Here is a 6,407-nt window from a genome sequence, read left to right on the forward strand (position 1 = left end):
TGATTCATTACTTCAATCTTCTCCTCGTCCCATAAACTTAACAACCCACCTGCAGACCCCACCGACGAAACCACAGCACATCCTTGCAATAACCTCACTCACCTTCTCCTTTCTCCCCAAGCCCCGCACATTCCATGTAAGACACGAAAAATTTAACTTTTATAAATAAAAACCCAAATACCACCACAGGACATGACAGACATACCAAACTTAACAGTTCACACCTACCCCCACCTCCCCAAAATGGAAAAAGAAACACACAGACAAAACAAGAACAATCCAACACACTTTTGTGCTCTAAAATTGTATTTAAATTCTTGTCATGTATATTCCTATCATTTTGAGTGACAAAGCATTAGGAAAATAATCATTATTACATTGATGCAGAATGCAACAATATTTAAGAAAAATAGTAACAAGTGCTTTTACCTTATCAAAGATAATAGGAACATGACGACCATAAGTCATAGGAACAATAGCCATTTTACCAACATATTTGGAATAACGCTCATCCTGAACAAAAGTAATGTGTCAATCATACAAGGGCATAGAGTTCTGAAGTTATACCTTAATGTGCAAGTTTTGCTGGCAATATAATGTGCAGGGAGAAAATGAAAAGCATAAAATAAAGGTGATATACCTTAGGATTCACAGTAATTGCTACATCACCAAATAAAGTTTCAGGTCATGTGGTTCCTATTGTTAAGAAACCACTCCTATACAGAACAAATATTTAAGCATCAGTCGCAACACATGGCAATACTAATAAGGTAGATTCAAGATGATCTATTTAAGGACATATTACAATATGAATTGAAAGTATATATAATTTTATATTACAATCAAAATCAGAATAATATAAGTATAGAAAGGAGATTCCCAACCACTTAGTTGCCAAATTTAACACCCCAATATGGCTAAAATTTTCAAGCTCTCAAAGTTACATGACATTCCCTGCCTTCTCTCCATCCTATATCTTTTAACTATGATGATTATTAATCAAGTTGTCTTACTGCTTTTTCCCCTTTGATTTACTAAAGTCCATTCATACTATAAGAAAAAGTAAGCAAACACATAAACAAACACCGAATAAAACTAAATACCTTGAACCTCCAGCGACTCGATACTTGATATGATAGAGGGTGCCAGGCTCTTCAGAATATTCTACTTCCTAGGGAGCCATTGAAATGACAAAGTTGAATGATAAACAATGCAAAACGAAGAGCAGAAAAGACAAGCAATATCCTCATGAAACAAACATCCATACCAAGTCTGAAACAACAGTCTGTAACTTTGGAGACTAGTTAACCATGTAAGATCCTAAAAGAAAATATCATATCATTTAAACTAGGTTTAGAGTACTATTGTGCAAGGGACAATCAAATAAAATCAGAAAAAATCTGAGCTGAGTTGTATAATTGTATACTTAATAAAATTAAAGAATAAACAAATAAAAAAAAGAAAGTAGCCTCCACATCCTACCATCAAGCACCAGAGAATCTATTCAGGTCACCATGAAAAATAATTGTATTTAAGTTCTAAAGGGAACCTCTAAGTTTAAAACCTCCTTCCCTTAAAGTCTTTTGCTGAGCTATTTTTAGATCAGACTTTGTATATGTGTATGTACAAAAATGGAAGTACAGACAAGTTTATTTACATCAATTCCATGTTACCAAGTGGGACCAGTCAATAGCCACTACTTGAATTAGAAGTCAAACTGAAACATAGGTACACCTACATCAATGAATTCCAAGGGGTAAAAGATATACAAAATCCTTTTTAAATACTAATACTAGTCTTTATCGTTTTCCATTTGATATGGTAATTTCTTTAAGCTTTTTGAATGGAAAGATAATATTTACATTCTATTCTTTTTCCCACTATAGACAACTAAAGCAAATGAGAAAGAATAGAATATTAAGATCAAATGTATGCTGCGTGGGGATTGTGGCATAGGTTTCTGAATTTGTGGAAGATATCAGTTGTCATGCATGAAAATGCATATTGCTTTCTTTCACCTTGGGAGGAATTGGTGCCTCATTCAGCTATTTGGACTTCTATTCCTGGTGTAGTTTTGTGGACGATTTGGAAATGTAGGAATGCCATTGTTTTTGAGAAGGGAGTGTTTGATCCAGTTCAGTTGTTCTTCACAGCAAGGTTCAAATTAACAGCTTGGTTCCTAGCAAAATTCACTAATATTACCATTTCGATGGATTCCCTCATTGGTGATCCCTCTCTTGGAGATCTTTGCTCTGCCCCAAAAAGTCAGCTAGCAAATCAGATTTCTCCGTCCCCTCCCCCGGTTGGTTTTCTAAAGTTGAATGTGGACACTGCTGTCAAAGGTGATTGGAAGGCAAGCGGTTTAGGAGGAATTCTAAGAGATAACTCCGGCACAGTACTAGGATCCTTTCAAGAAGCTTCTGGTCTGGGTCCTCCATCTTTGATGGAATTAATGGCCATTAAATCTGGATTACTTTTCTTCGAATCTTCTATCTGGTGTTCTAAGGGATGGTTGATTATTGAGAGCAATACTAAATTGTGTGTGGAGTGGATTAAAAACTTGGATAAATGCCCAAGTATGTATGTTTCAATCTCTAAAGAAATTGTGGATAAGATCAGAAACTTGAAGGGTATTATTTGTTGGATAGCTAGGTCAGAAAACTTAGAGGCTAACGTTTTAGCAAAGACAGGAATAGGTTAAGATAGGGAGTGTGGGTTGGTTTTTGTTTTTTCTTGTCTTTTGGTTTATATCTATTGTATGGGGGCAAAGTTTCGTTGTACTCATATGCTATGTATTGCTCTTTGCCTATTTCAATTAATAAAATTTGAGGCACTCTTTTCCTCCTTCCACTGATCTATGGAATACCTTATGGTGTTCTAGAAATCATGAAGGGGGTTTTTAAAAAAGCCTCCATTTCTAAGCATGTTAAATATCAGTTAGCAAAGTGCAAAATGGTAGTAATCAATGGAATTTTGACATATACCTTGATAAATTAATCCTTTCTCATGAAGTCTAACAAAAGCCTCAATAACAGCTCCTGCAATAGGAACGCAAGGTTCAGAATAAATGAACTTACCCTACTGATATTTCAACAATGTAAGTCCCTGATTAGTACTTTATAATTACCACTACTATTGTTATAACTTCACACATAATTTAAAAGACTTTGAAGACTAGCTAGATGTTTCTTGTTTTTGATCAATGGCTTATAAGCTTGCTTAAATACACCTTGAATCACTTCTGAACGTTGGGGATCATTAATGAAGATAATATAGTTATTTTAGTGTGAAATCAATTAATAAAATAGTTTGGAGCGTGGGGGGAATCGGTACCCCTTAAGGGGAATCGGTTCCCTAAGTATAAAATTCAAATATTTCGACCGTTAAACAGGGGGAATCGATACCCCCTGGGGGGGAATCGGTTCCCTCCGAGCATACTGGAATTCTCGGAGCCAAACCATTTAGGGGGAATCGGTACCCCCTTGGGGGGGAATCGGTTCCCTCTGAGCAATCTGGAATTTTTGCCTTTGAGATGGTTCGAAATATTTTTTAAAATCGTTTTGAAATTATTTTAAGATTAAAACTTAATTTTACACTTGAGTAAGGATTAAAAATAACATTTGAAAGATTTGGAGTAATATTTTGATATTCGAATAATTATATCGAATATACTTAGAAAATCTTTTTGGAAAATCTTAAAATTCATTTAACTTAATTTGTTATATCGAAATATCAAAATGTTTTCAACACAAAGTATGGCAGAATATTATACAATACCTCCCCCAAACTTGAAGGACGCATTATCCTAAATGCATGAAATTAAAACTACATGAATCTATATGCAGATTCGAAAAATGAAAATTAAAAAATAAGTAGAAACTCACTGTGGTGGGGTAGCTTCATTGGACGCCCTCATTCGACGTCGTTTAGGAGGAGAGGGACTCTAGGATCCCGAGCCTATTATTGTTGGCGAGGGAGATGGCTGAAGTATACAACCCGCAGTTCTCTTATAGTGCTTCTTGCTGGCCAAGTCTCGTGTTGGAGTTGACTGCTCGACAGTAGGAGTTGGTTGTGATGGAACTGGTGCTGGACTAGGAACTGCTACTGGGACTGGTGTAGCTTTATTGATAGGGGGACATAATGGGATCTTGCGTTGGTTGCGGCGGTGTTGGAGTAAAATCTTCATCGGTGAAGAACTGGAGTGGAGTATTATCACTGTTTTCGGAGGTTGAAAAGGAGGAAGAACTGAGGAATTCTTCTGTGTCACCTTGGCATTCCTGTGGTATAGGTGGTACTTGAGTTGATAGTGGTGGTACATCAACGGGTACTTCTGGGGAAACGTCTAGAGGGGCATTCGATGTCAAGGCATGGAATGTGCTGTCGCCCACATTGTATTTGAGAATAACAGTGGGGAAGGTCGGTAATCTGATGTTTGTGTTCGGGAGCAACTCCTTGAAAAAGGCGTTGAGTTGCATGTCCCTAGCCTTGACATACTCGAAGTAAATTTCCATGTGGTCCTCCAGGTGACTGATCCTTTCACGCGTTTCTCGAGTGTGCATGACCACAACAGCCATTCTAGCTGCGACAACCGATTTTGCTCCTCGCTCCAAAACTTCCTGTGGGTTGTCGTCATTGAAACTCATCAACTCGGGGACTTTTTTCCCGGTAATACCCTCCTTTGGTTTAATGTAATCCTCAAAGTGATCCTCAAGAACCTTCTTCTTATTACATAATACGGTTATCAAGTTGGGAAACAGAAGGTTACCTTGGTTCCTCTTGGCACATTCATGGATCTGCTCAAAAATGAGTTCTCCAATGTCAATCTTCCTCCCGTACATGATTTAGTGCAAAAGCAGGTGTCTCTTCATGAGGACTGTGGTGTTGTGGGATGTTGGCATCAGCTTGCCTTTGAGAAACTGGTTTCACAACTTCACGTGCGGGTTTAGTACTCCTCCACTTTTCCCAACTTAAAGTATCGGTTGAGTGCAGAGGGGGAAAATCGAATGAGCTTTCCTCAAACATAAACTGTGTGGATAGACATGTCCTCGAGATGGGCATAGAATTCCCATACCATCGTCAGTGCTACAGCTTTGGGATTACGAGCAAACTTCTCCCTGTTGTGTTTCTTCCTTGACGGATCCATCTTCCAAATAGACTTGACATTTCTGAAAATTTTTGAAGCGTGCTTCTGCTGTTTGGAAATGTTCGAAACTTTGTGTTGGGACTGGGGCTTTCCTTGTTCTTACCATTTTTCTTGGTTGATATCAGTGGTGATGTTGGGGAGAGAAAAAAGAATTTCTTGCTTAGTAATGAGAGGTTGAGGCACGATGAAGAAGAAGAATAAGTTATTGAACAGTTTGTTTCTTTGGAAAGTAATAGGTGGTTTCGGGGTAGTTTTGTCCTTTCTTGGAGAGAAAAATTTGTGAATTAATGAGAGATATATGATTGGACATAAAGTGGGGGAAAAAGATTTCGTTCCCTCTTTATTCTGCAGCCAAAACCATGCATCCTAGGGTTTCTTCTCTTCTCATGCATGCTCTTATTCCCTATGCAACCACGTGTTCTTTGGTTTCCTACAATAAATAAAGAAAATAAAATAAAACTGATAATGAAAGATGAAAATATCTTAATTTATTTATGTACAAAATTCAAATTTTCGTTGCCTAGGTAACAAAATTTTGTTTAAGAAAGTAAAGCAAACTCTTGAGCATCATGTGCCAACGATGTCGGTTTGTCGCGCATGACTGGGGCTCCTTTGTACTCCTTGAGTCTCTGCCCGTTCACCTTAGAGATGGAACCATTGTTTTGGTTCTGGATTTTAATTGCTCCATTGTAATTGACTTCATGTATAATGAATGGTCCGGACCATCGTGATTTTAACTTACCTGGGAATAACTTAAGACGTGAATTAAAGAGCAGTACTTGTTGTCTAGAATAGAATTGCCTCGGCAGTATTTTTCTGTCATGCCATCGTTTTGTTTTCTCATTGTATAGGCGGACATTCTCGTATGCGTGTGCTCTGAATTAATCCAACTCGTTAAGCTCTCAGTGTCTTCTTTCTCCAGCAAGCTGAGCATCCATGTTTAGCTTCTTGATGGCGCAGTAGGCATTATGTTCAAGTTCAACCAACAGATGACATTCCTTTCCATAGACCAGTTTGAATGGTGACATTCCTAACGGTGTCTTGAATGTTGTGCAATAAGCCCATAGTGCTTCATCTAGCTTCGATGACCAGTCCTTTCGATTCGGGTTGACCACTTTCTCAAGGATCTGTTTAATTTCCCGGTTATATACTTCAGCTTGTCCATTCATTTGAGGGTGATACGCCATAGCAATCCTATGTCGTACTCCATAGCAATCCTATGTCGTACTCCATATCACTTCAGTGTCTTGGCAATCAATTTATT

The 6,407-nt window shown here is 37.8% G+C and overlaps 1 long non-coding RNA gene across 1 annotated transcript; it reads right to left on the minus strand.

Annotated features, from left to right (window-relative positions):
* Nucleotides 1–426: 426 nt before the first annotated feature.
* Nucleotides 427–1,322, minus strand: LOC120136889. The gene is made up of 4 exons (XR_005517385.1): nt 1,268–1,322; nt 1,104–1,171; nt 641–716; nt 427–513 (listed from the first exon to the last, which is right to left on the minus strand). It is a non-coding gene; the product is annotated as an uncharacterized LOC120136889 (long non-coding RNA).
* Nucleotides 1,323–6,407: the final 5,085 nt, after the last annotated feature.

This window comes from Hibiscus syriacus, unplaced genomic scaffold (genome assembly GCF_006381635.1).
Source record: "Hibiscus syriacus cultivar Baekdansim isolate YM2019G1 unplaced genomic scaffold, ASM638163v2 tig00110637_pilon, whole genome shotgun sequence".
NCBI lineage: Eukaryota > Viridiplantae > Streptophyta > Magnoliopsida > Malvales > Malvaceae > Hibiscus > Hibiscus syriacus.